Raw genomic sequence first — 12617 nt, 5'->3', positions numbered from 1 at the left:
AAGAATTAGCGAACTCTCCTGATGAACCGCGAACTCGCAAACTCTTCTTCTTCTACTGCTGTACCGAAATTTTTTCTTCCCTGCCCTCGAACCTCGCTCTGATACCACTTGTTGAGAAAATTAAGGTGAAGAAAAACAAGAACGACACAAATCCAAAAGAACACGAAGATTTAACGAGGTTCGACAAAGATGCATACGTCCTCGGGAGCAGAGCGGCGACCTCCTTTTCAATATTCAGAAAAGAGTACAGAATACAATATTCAGCTCTCTCAAAGACTTATGATTACAAACAGGTTTATTTATAATCATATAGTAAACCCTACAGTACAATATGTAATTCCCAAATTACTCTTGTACCGTATAACCCCAACCCACATAACGTAACTTCCCGATTTGGACAGATTCTTCCGCTCCGCTCAGCTTCGTTTCAACGTCTGTCCCTATATAATATATGAGTCATACCATAACAATATTCAAACTCTATTGCCCAAACCTCATGAGCTATCGTTCCACATGACTTAAATTATTCTTTATTTAACTCACAGCCGATAAAAGATAGTTCAATGAGGAACCTTTTCTTGCAAAAATTAAATATTACACACTCTGTAAGACAAAGATAAATAGCATAAAGGAGAAGGAATCTTCAAATCTAGAGACTTAGGTTCCGTTAGGAGAAGCTGCGGCCTATTGTCAATCTGTTGATAAGCAACTGATACAGATAAGTTGATATCAGCAGCTAGTCCGACATAAGTTGGTTGGTTGTTCGGTTCGTGCTGTTGGAAAACAGCTGATTTGTAGTTGATTGTGATTAAATGATCATTTTGTCTCTATGCATTAATGTTATTTGCAATAAGATTGTCATAGCAATATATTTGTCACTTGAGAAGCAAAAAATTACTTCAAAATAGTAGAAAAAAAAATGTATACATCTCATATAATAGTGAGTATCAAGTGTATTAAAAAAAGAAAAATAGTATTAAAATTACAATAAAAATATGATAATATTAATTTTAAAATCCAGACGGTGTATGTTCCGAGTTTCACCAAAAAGAAATTATGTTCTATACTACTAGCATTAACCTTTTGGCCAAGTAATATTGTCTTTCAAATGAAAAAAAAAAAACCTAAAATTTATTGGTGCCGGTATAATAATTCTACACCCACGATAACTTCGAAGAAAGAATAAAAGAGAAAATAAATTCCAACAGTCCAACCAAAATAGAAAGCCACAACTCAATCACGAGCCGACCACCCAAATTTCAGCAGAAATAGACAATTACATGTCATTTTTGTTTCATGTGATACATGAGGGTTCTCTATCAGAATAATTAAAACAAGTCCAACATCCAACACCCAACAAAAGGCAACAGTCGAGAGAGTATGATATCACTCACAGAAAAATTGAGAAAGCCAAAAAATTACAAAAAAAGTCATTCGTTTGAAATCCTCCACAAAGAGTAAGATATTACTCACAGAAAAGTCATTCTATTGAAAATCACCACAACAAAGGCAACAATATTACTTGCAGAGCACCGTAACGACAGGTCGCAGAGAGGAAGAGGATGAGAAAGGCAACAATAGAGAGAGACACGTGAGAACGGCGAGTGAGAGAGACAATCGGGGAGCGATCGAAGTAATGGGATGAAGGCAGCAGAGAGGATCGAAGAGGCACCTAGAGCTTGGGATGAAGACAAAGACAACGAGGGTGGAGAGGAAAGAAAATAACTCCTAGCGAGGGCCACGGGGACGAACCCCGAGGCCGACGTTTATTAGAAAGTCATACTCGCGTATCGCAAAACACACCGAAGAAAGAGAAATCAAAAGGAAAGAAGACGTTTTGAAAACGCAAATTCAGCCGATAAGCTGCGCCAAACAAGCTCTTAATTGTTTCCTCTATAAAAATTTGGCATCCAAATTATATACCGATTAAATTATATGCCACATTGATAATAAAAATTCAAATAAATTATAAATGTTCAACTGTATTGTTTTATAATTTATTCAAATTATATTTGAACATTGCTTGAATCTTATTTGAATTATACTAAATTATATATGAATTATATTTGAATTTTTCTCCAACATTGTTGAATTTATGCCTGAGTTATTCTCAAAGTTTGTTTGAACCTTTGTTTAAGCTAATTTACTTAATTATAAACTTTTAATGAGCAAATTGCAAAAGCATGGCCATAAATTTCATCCCATAAGGAAGCTTCCAAAAAAAAATAATAATAATAATTCATATATTCTTAACAATTTTTCAATAATGAGTTATTTAAAGTCAAATTTCTCTAATATTTTTACATTGCAGATTCATTTTATGAGATTTAAGGCCATTTTTATAAAACTTAGATCACAAAAAATAAATGCAATATCAAATGAGTTTAGGATAGCGGGATTTTTTTTTCATATTCTTTTTGGGAAATTGAAATTAGGATTAGCTAGATTATCATATTTTATATTTTATTTTTGCTTTTATAGTGAAGTTTTAAATTTATTTTTTCAAGTTGATGCGTGCTAGAAAATTCGCGACAGCAGGGTAATGGATTAATGTCTTAGTGTTGCACGAGAATTCAGTACACTCATGTGAAAGAAAAACAACCAGTAATAACATCAAAATTTTTTTTTTTATGTGGAAAAAATCATAAAGGGGAAAAATCACGGGATCTAACTTAGTTTTAAGAATTTACTATAGGTTGATAATTATAGAAACTCATTGTCTCACAAATGGGAAAGGTTTACTAGGGTTTTCAAGTTGGTTTCTGATCAGTGTTGGTCAATGGTAATTGGTGGTGATCAATGATGCTCAGCGACGGTCGACGACGGTCAGCAGTGCTCGATGACTATCTGTGGTTATAGATGCTAGTTGACAGTGGTCGACGGCGATCGACAGGTGTCAACTACAACTAGTGATGGTCGACGACGAGCTGTGAGTGTTGACGACAGTTGGCGATGATCAGGGGGTGTCAATGACAGTTGTCGGTAGTCGATGTTGGGAGACAGCGATCGACGATGACAGAGATTGTGCTTGACTTCAGCTCATTCTAAAAGCTTCAAGCATCTCCCCTTATTAGAGGGTCGAGCTCTATTTATAGTGTTATAGGTGCAATTAATGCATAAATATGAACTACTTTGATAGGATGATCCTGAAAGTTTTTTTCGATCAAATGGTGTTTTATGGGTATTTGAGTGTCTTAACGATGTCAGAATCAAGCAATCTTGGGCTCGTTGGATTCGTCTTGCCGAGACAATCGATTTGACCATAAACTCACTAAATTCGACATCCGTTTAATCTTCCCAATGTGTCTGAAAATATTCCAAGGGCAGTTTAATGACTTGATCTGTGCTTTATTTGACTCTGAATTGACTAATTTTTATATCATTAGGTCTATCTCATCAAGCCGGTCAGTTTGATTAAATCAAAACACCGAATGACTTTTTATCAAGATTAAACACTTCATGCTCAAAATATTATCTCGAAATTTGTGTCACACATCGAAATTTGTGTCGAATGATAGAGATTTGTTGACGATGTATCACAAGTTATAAGTTAAATCTTCACAAGAAAATGATAATGGCGACCATGATAAGAATAATAAAAATAAAATATCAACTAATTTTCGTTTCAGATGATCTATTAATTCAAGTACTCTAAAATCCCCATTGTTGTTGATTAATGAAATATTCGGCCTCATAAAATACTTGATATCTTAGATATTAGTTCTATTAATTTAAAAATATTGGACAAAATCCAAAATTGTCGCTTTCCTTAAAACATGAAGCAACCCATCATTAATCCATCTCCTCCAGCAAAATAAGTGAAAGCAACTGATCAAGGGATAATTACGTGCTAATAATGATTACTAAATTTGGAGGCGCCGTGTGTAGCTACCTGTGTGGCGAACCTCGGGACTATGGTTTTGTTCCGAGGAATTTGCTTTCATTGGGTGGGTCATCCACTTTGTTAGGGATAATGTGCTGCTTGGAAGACGATAGGGACGCAGGGTCATGACAAAATCAAATTTTCAAATGGGTTGGTGGGGGAATGGATGAACGGGTGACCGTTCAGATAGTCGTCTTCCAATAATATTCACATAAATAATTCAAAAAATATATTTGGAATGGCGAAAATTTTCAATTTCCTTAAATTTATAAATGTAATGATTGTGCAATCATGTTAATTTTTATTATTAACGTCCCTTAAAAATCATATTAACTTGCATGAATCTCGATGATCAAAAGTTTTAAAAACTAAATGACATAAAAATGATATGATAAGATACCAAATGAGCTTTGATCGTGCATTTAAAGCATAATAAGGAGTTTAAAATTTACTTTTGGGACTAAATGATATCCAAATATGATGATAAATTTATACTCAAATCGAGAATCTCGACAAGGCGAATTCAACGAGCCTGATGACATTTCATTTTGATATCATTAAGACATTCAAATTCTCATAAAATCACATTTGATCATGGTAATCACTATGGACCGCCCGATGGAGTGGTCAAAATTCGTGCATTATTTATGAAAGAAGTCACTCACAAAATCTATAAATAGATTCTCACATTGTTCATGGGGGGTTGGACTCAGAGGAAAAGACTCAAGGAGCTCAAAGTCTTGGGGGTCCCGAGCTTTACCATCGTCGTCGGGTTGCCACCATCACTGGACTATCGCCACTATTAAGGGGTCGCCACCACTGCTAGACCACTGTCGTCGCCGCCAAACCATTGTAGTCAAGTCACCGCCACCACCAAACCTCAGTTGTCCGATCACCATTGTCGCTGTTCCAGAACCACCACCATCAAGTTGCCACTACTATCAATGCCGACATCAAATTTTATAACGCACATCTTCTATTGTATGTTTTCTTTTATAGCAGTCATATTGTCGCCACTTTCCCAACGTATTTTACCATTTCCTTAACGTAAGTCACATCGATGGCATCCATTTGGGTGATATGGTTTTGATTATTCAAAAGACGTTAATTTTTTATGACCTACATCAGCTGAGTGTAATCATTTCAAGTAGGCTAATCCCGTGGTTTTTATCCTTTGGATCTTTCGCGTTAAAACTCTTATTAATCTATATATCAATTTTTTCTTTTATTTGCATGTGGTTCGGATCTTCATACAACAATAGAACGTTAGCATATCCCTATCATCTCGAATTTACCAGCACACACAATTATATTGAATTCATCAAAATTTCAATGTTATTTAAACTTTGAGGCAATCAAATCAATTACAAAAGTCAAACTTAGGGTATGTTCAGAGTAGCTGCAACTAAAAAGTTGTTGCGTAGAAACTATTGTGGAGAAACTAGTTGTCTGTTTTTAAGATAGTCGTGTTGCAGTTATTTATGAAAAAATGACATTCCCGCCCCTGTACTATAACATTGTATAACATAAATAATCCTGCTAGCATATTTAATATTTGAAAATAAATATTCAGAATGTTGCAAAATAAAAACTGATAACTCACAGAATAGTGAGCAATACGACAATTAAAAATAAAAAGAAAAAAAAAAACTATTAAAATAATAATCTATCTTCTGATTTGGCCACTACCTCCATTCTTTATGCGGTTCTTTCACATGCTTGAGGAACAATTTTGATATTGGATTGAAGGAGCTTCACCTTTTAAGTTGTAAGTTGTATGACTTTCACACGAGATGTCTACAATGCTCAACCACTTATTTGACTTATTTGAGAGAGTAGGTGGACCATCATGCCCATATATATATATATCATCTAATATTTTTAAGAGATGAATTGTTTATTTTAAATTCGAATTAGGTTTCTCGAGGAGCACTGATTTTCTCCTATTGGAATAAAGTCCGATGGAGGCTTTCTTTTGCTGAAGGAATTAATCATTTAAATTAAAAAAAAAAATTTTTTAAATCTAACCGTGCTTTCATAACATAAAATAAAATAAAAGGAGTATGATTTCATTATTGAAATTCAACTTAGTCTTTTTCATTGAAAATGCAGCACATATCATTATTTTGAATATGACACTTTTGGATAAAATAATGATATATTTTAAATATCAAGCCTTAAAAAAAATATTATGTTGAGAAATTAGCGTGAAGAAGAAAAAGAACGACAAAAATCCAGAAGAACACACAGAGATTTACGAGGTTCGGCAAAGATGCCTACATCTTTGAGAGCAGAGCAACGACCTCCTTTTCAATATTTAAAAAAGAGTACAGAATACAAGATTCGGAATCTCAGAGACTCAACGACTCGCCAAGGGTTGCAAACAGAACATATATATATAACCCCATAGTACAATATGTAATTAATTAAATTACCCCTGTACTAGACCACGGGGTGTTGCCCCCGCACCGCCAACTCACATAATGAAACTTCCCGATTTAGACAGTTTCTTCCGCTTCGCTCCGATTTGTTCCAGCGTCTGTCCCTATATGATATACCAGTCATACCATAACAAATCTCCACTTTGGCGATTATCTAGCCTCTTAGGAGAAAAGATACCTGGGAGTTACACCTGCACCAATGTGGGTTGGGCTACCATGCCTCTGCTGCGCCCACGCTGATCTCAACCCACTAAATTCCAAGAAACACACCTCTTCAATTCCAAGAGACATCTCTTCATTCCAAGAGACCCCAAATTCTTGTATTATGAGTCATACTTAACATATTAGTTTGATTATTTTTTTTATGTACTTATGACTTTAAAATGTTATACATGTAAATATTAATTTCTAGATATTAGATATATAAAATAGAAGAATTGTGTGGCATTTGTGCAAACCTCTATTTTTTAGATATGGCAATTGGACTCGATAAAAAATGATGATATAAATCACAGTAATTCCCTTACAAACTAATCTGCAAAGGATAATCTTGTTGCTGTTTAGTCGTATAATATTAATGCAACTCTCTCCCCTATTATAAATAATAATAATAATAATAATAAAGACATTTATATTTATACCACATAATTTTTATATATTTATATATCTAACAACAAAAATTTAATATTTAGATGCATATACACCACTAAAATGTTTAACTTCATATAAAAAATATCAATGCTACTAATTTTTTAAAAGTGACCGATATTTTTTTTATTATTGATTTGATTCAATTAACATCAATAAATAAATACAGTCCAGCTGAACTGTTACAATCTATGAGCCCCATCAGCATCAGCGTGCTAGGGAAAGCACGATATGGCTTCTTTACAGGGCGTCAACGTCCTAAATAGCTTTTAGTGACTGTATGAACATTGGAAATTTCAATGTAAAGGAATAAATTAAATACAACGTTACAAAAATCAGCTCAATTATATTGACAAATTATCAGCCCAAATCTAAAAAGAATTTGCATTCAATTTGTCTGAATTGAGGCCAACAGATTTGGATAAGTAGGGCTGTCAAAAAGCATAACCCGAATTCTGTCCGCTAATTATTTTATGTTTGAATCATATCTTAAGTTATCGAGCTGAACACGAACAAATTTTTCAAGCTTGAATTATGAATGAATTGAACCTGAATAACGCTTTGTCGATTGTGTTCGGTTCTTTTTAGCTTAAAATAACGAAATTATATATATTATTCATATATTTATTTCTAAATTAAAATTGTCATAGCTCGTGAATCTAACGCCCTAACATATATTTTTGAAGCTATAAATATATTCACGCGTTAAAATATGATTATAAGTGTTATTTTATTATGATATTGACAATTATAAAAAGTTTAATGAGAGATATGTAAATATGAAACTTTTACGCCCTTTGTTTTGGTAATTTTTTTTTTTTTCTATGCTAACACTTCCAGTAGGCTAAGACTAGCATGTAACTGGAAGGCAATAGAGCATAAGGGCCTTAAGCAAATCAAAATTTTAAGAAAAATTGACTTATGCATCAAACATTTTTTTTATTGATATATTTAACACAAAAATTTGATATTTATATTGACAGCACTTTGATGATAAAATAAAATGTGAATTTATCTTTTAGATAATAATGATGTTTTTTGTGTAATATTAGAGATTTGAATAGTATATATGTAAATATGAAAGTTAAGGCATTGGATACGGAAATATATAAGAATTGAGTGATTTGTGAGCATATGCCCGTTGAAATGTGTTGTTGATGGAGATGTGTTAGGTATGGCTCATATATTATAGATGGGACAGATGCTGGAGCGGAGCGGAGCCCACGAGCGGAGTGGAGTGAAAGGTTATGTCCAATCGGGGGAGTTTCATTATGTGGGTTGGGAGTTTGGGGGCAACACCTTGCGGTTTTGTACATATGTAATTTAAGTAATTACATATTGTACTATATGGTTATATATATATCATGTTTTTAACCCTAGGTGAGTCTCTGAGATTCTGAGAGTTGAATATTGTATTATGTACTTTTTTCTGAATATTGAAAAGTAAGTCGTTGATCTGCTCCTGAGGATGTAGGCATCTTTGCCAAGTCTCATAAATCTCTGTGTGTTCTTCTGGATTTGTGTCGATTCCTAGTTTTTTTTCGCCCTAATTTCTCAACAAGTGGTATCAATGGCAGCTTCTAGGGCAGGTAAGAGAATTTTGGCGGTGTTTTTGTTGCACGAGTTCGTGTTTCAGCGAAATGAGTTTTTGGTGATTTGGCTTGGCGAAGTTTGGCGAGGGCTTTGTTTTCATAATTGTTGTATCCACGTTCGCGTGTTTGGATCGCAGAGGACTTCGGTACGCGTGTTTGGATCGCAGAGCAGTTCTGTACCAGACGTTGATTTCTATTGTTTTCACCCTAAATTTCTCAACAAATGATATCAGAGAATTGATTGCTTCTGGTGAGACACTGTTGCAAAAGGTTCATACTGATGAGAATGCAGCTGATATGTTGACCAAGTCAGTTACTATCAATAAGTTCTTGCATTGCTTGGACTTGTTGAATGCTTGTAGTTGCTAGAGAAGCATGGTGACCCAATGCACTTCTGGTGTGTAAGAAACTCCATGATATATTTCTCCTAAGGGGCTGGATATTCGCCAAGGTGGAGATTTGTTAGGTATGACTCATATACCATATGAGAGATATATGCTAGAGCGGAGAAGAGTGGAGCGGAAGATTCTGTCCAAATCAGGGGAGTTCTCTTATGTGGGTTGGGGGTGAGGTATATGTGTAATTTAGTAATTACATATTGTACTCAGAATTTTATAGGGTTATAAATAGACATGTATATAACCCTAGGTCTGATCCCATATTCTGTATTTTATACTTTTTTGTGGATTAGTGAAAAGTCGTCGCTCTGCTCCAGAGGACGTAGACATCTTTGTTGAACCTCGTTAAATCTCTGTGTGTTCTTCTGAATTTCTGTCGATTGCAGTTTTTCTTCGTCCTAATTTCTCAACAAGTGGTATCAGAGAGAGGTTCGAGGGTAGGGAAGAAAAAAATTGGGCGGCACAAAAATAAAGAAGATTTTGGCAGAGGAGATTGTCGATTAGGGAAGGATTTCGACAAGGTTCACGGCAGTTTGAATTTTGGCACAGAGGAAGTTCGAAGACTAAGAGGGTTTCAGACGGATCGACATGAAAACGAGGGCTTTTACACGAAGGCTTCAAGTGCGACACTAGACGAGCGCGGACAGTAGGAATTCAGCGAAGCTTCGGAGGAGGAGTCGGAGCAGGAAGGCGTCAGCGATATCGGCAGAGGCACAAGAAGACGTCGACGAGATGAACAGAGGGATCGCGACAGGAATTGCAGCGTTCGCGATCGCAGCAGAGGAATCACAGCTTCGGCTTCGACGGTTCTGACGGACTTCGGTTCAACGAGAGGTTTCAGCGCCAGGTGAAGTTGCTACGGGCAGAAAAGGAAGGTTCGACGTCAGCCTGGAGCGAAGGCGAAAATTAGAAGCTCCGATTTCATTCCTTTGCTTGAGGCGGAAGAAAATTGGAAGGAAATAAGTTTGATTTTATTCCTTTGCTGTGGAGAAGAAATTTGGAAGGGATATTTTACAGATTTCTCTAGAGGAAATAAAAAAATTTTCCTTCTATAAACAGGAAAATCTTGCTGCACGCGAAGATTTTCCAAGACGCAGGAAGACAAGGAAAGGGAATCTGCTGCTGCACTTGGGAAAGGAAAGATTTCTTTCTGGAAGGAAAACAAAGGCAAAGTTTTTCTGGAAGGAAAGTGAAAATGGAGCTTTTATGAGAGGGAAATCAGAGCTTTTCTGGAAAGCTCAGACGTAGCTTTTCTTGGAAGTTTAATTAAAAAAAATTTAATTAAGTGAATGTCCTTTTTATGGGAAATTTAATTAAAAGATTATTTAAAAAGATTTTTGGCCCAACCCACATTGGTGCATAAGAAACTTCATGATGCATTTTCTCTTAAGGGGCTTAATATTTGCCAAGGTGGAGATTTGTTAGACATATGTATTTCTCCTAAGGGGCTGGATATTCGCCAATGTGGAGATTTGTTAGACATGTATTTTTCCTAAGGAAGGGGCTGGATAATCGCCAAAGTGGAGATTTGTTAAACATGTGTATTTCTCCTAAGGAGTTGGATATTCACCAATGTGGAGATTTGTATTTTCTCCTAAGGGGCTAGATATTTGCCAAAGTGGAGATTTGTTAGACATATGTATTTCTCCAAAGGGGTTAAATATTTGCCAATGTGGAGATTTGTTAGGTATGACTCATATACCATAAAAGGGACAGATGCTAGAGCGGAGCAGAGCCCACGGGCGGAGCGGAGCGGAAGAATCTGTTCAATCGGGGGACTTTCATTATGTGGGTTGGGGGTGCGAGGGCAACACCACGCAGTTTGGTACAGGGGTAATTTAAATAATTACATATTGTACTATATGGTTATATAAATGTTTGTAACCCTATGTGAGTCTCTGAGATTCCGAGAGCTGAATCTTGTATTTTGTACTCTTTTTTGAATATTGAAAAGAAAGTCGTCGCTTTGCTCATGAGGATGTAGGCATCTTTGCCGAACCTCATAAATCTCTGTGCTCTTCTCGATTTGTGTCGATTCCTATTTTTTCTCTGCCCTAATTTCTCAACAAGATGGATGGATAGGTGATGGACAATACATTTATTTTCAAATTTATAAAATATCCAAAAATTTCAAATTTATGAATAACATGATCGTTTCAGCATGAAGATTCTCATTATAACGAATTCATTGATATGTTTTTGAACTACGAGTCAACTGAATATTTTATCTGATATATGGTATGTGATGACAAAAAGATAAACCGTTATAACTGTCCATTAGGCTAGACAAGATGTCGCCATCAAGGTCCCCAAAAACTTAATTTCCTATAATCCTAAAGTGATATTTTAAATTTGCTTTTGATTTGATGCATATGGTTTATGTTAATATAAATTTTTAAAATTTTATGACGAGCTAAAAAATCATTGATTAGTTAAATATTTGTGACGGTAGATTGCTCTCAATAATGTTTAGATACCAAATGATAGCATATCATCACTATTTTCTATCAACCTAAACTCTAACCTCAAAATTTGTCTCAAATTTACATGTTTTTTTTGGTCCATTGTCTTTGTTATATTCTTAGATTCTAAAGCTTTAAAGCGATATGTTTTGTTTAATGCATTGCTTTTGCAAGGCTGTAATTATGCAATATTTCGTCAAATGCATGCAGTTTTTTAGTGCTGTTTATGGCTGTTTTGGAGCTGATTTTTAGCAAGTTTGAAGGTGGGTTTTAGGACTTCTTGAGTGCTGAACTTTTAGCAGGTTTTGGACTCATACTGTGTTGACAACTCTTCCTCAACGCTCGGGCAAAAGGGATCAATAGCAAATGAATTTATGCGCTCACTTATCTTCAACTAATATGTGAAATCATTAAGCAAATCTATCTTGATCTTCTACATTCTTTTTTGTATAAATCTATCATGCATCATTTTTATGCATAATGAGAAGGAATAGACTTGCACGCCTATTTTCTTGTCCTCCATATCTATAAACACACAATCAAATGATTGTTCACTTCAATCATATTCAAATAATTTTTGAATGATAGTGGAACCACGACCAACCAAGAATGAAAAAAGAGTAATTATTGTTGAAAGCATCATTGAGTTATTGTTGAACATTATTTGAACAGATATAAGTCATCTTTGAACAATGACCGAACAATATTTGAATGACAAACTAATTATGATCTAAGCATTTTTAAATGATAATAAAATTAAGATTTGAATCATCTTTGAAGTATCTTTAAACAACAAAAATAAGTAATATTTAAATAACAAGCAAAATATTTTTTGAATAATAATCAAATATTAGTCAGATTAATGACCAAATATATTCGAACAAAGTCATATATGTTTTTGACTAATATTTGAATAGTGATCAAATAATAAATAAGATATATTAAAAATGATTGTATTACCTTCTTCAAACTACTTTCTAATGCTGATCAATTGATGATGATCAATACATTTTTTACCACAATTAATTTATATTCAACATTTATCTGATCATTGTTTGAGCTTTAGAATAATGATCGAATCATCTTTAAATCATCTTCAAGTAAAATCAATTTATGCTTTATCATATTTTAGTTATCGTCTAATCATCATTTGAATATTGTTCAAAATTAGTTCGATAATTATTTGATCAAAT

The sequence above is a fragment of the Phalaenopsis equestris genome, unplaced genomic scaffold, assembly GCF_001263595.1.
Source record: "Phalaenopsis equestris unplaced genomic scaffold, ASM126359v1 Scaffold000540, whole genome shotgun sequence".
In the NCBI taxonomy this organism is placed as follows: Eukaryota; Viridiplantae; Streptophyta; class Magnoliopsida; order Asparagales; family Orchidaceae; genus Phalaenopsis; species Phalaenopsis equestris.
This window is presented reverse-complemented; position numbering follows the sequence as displayed.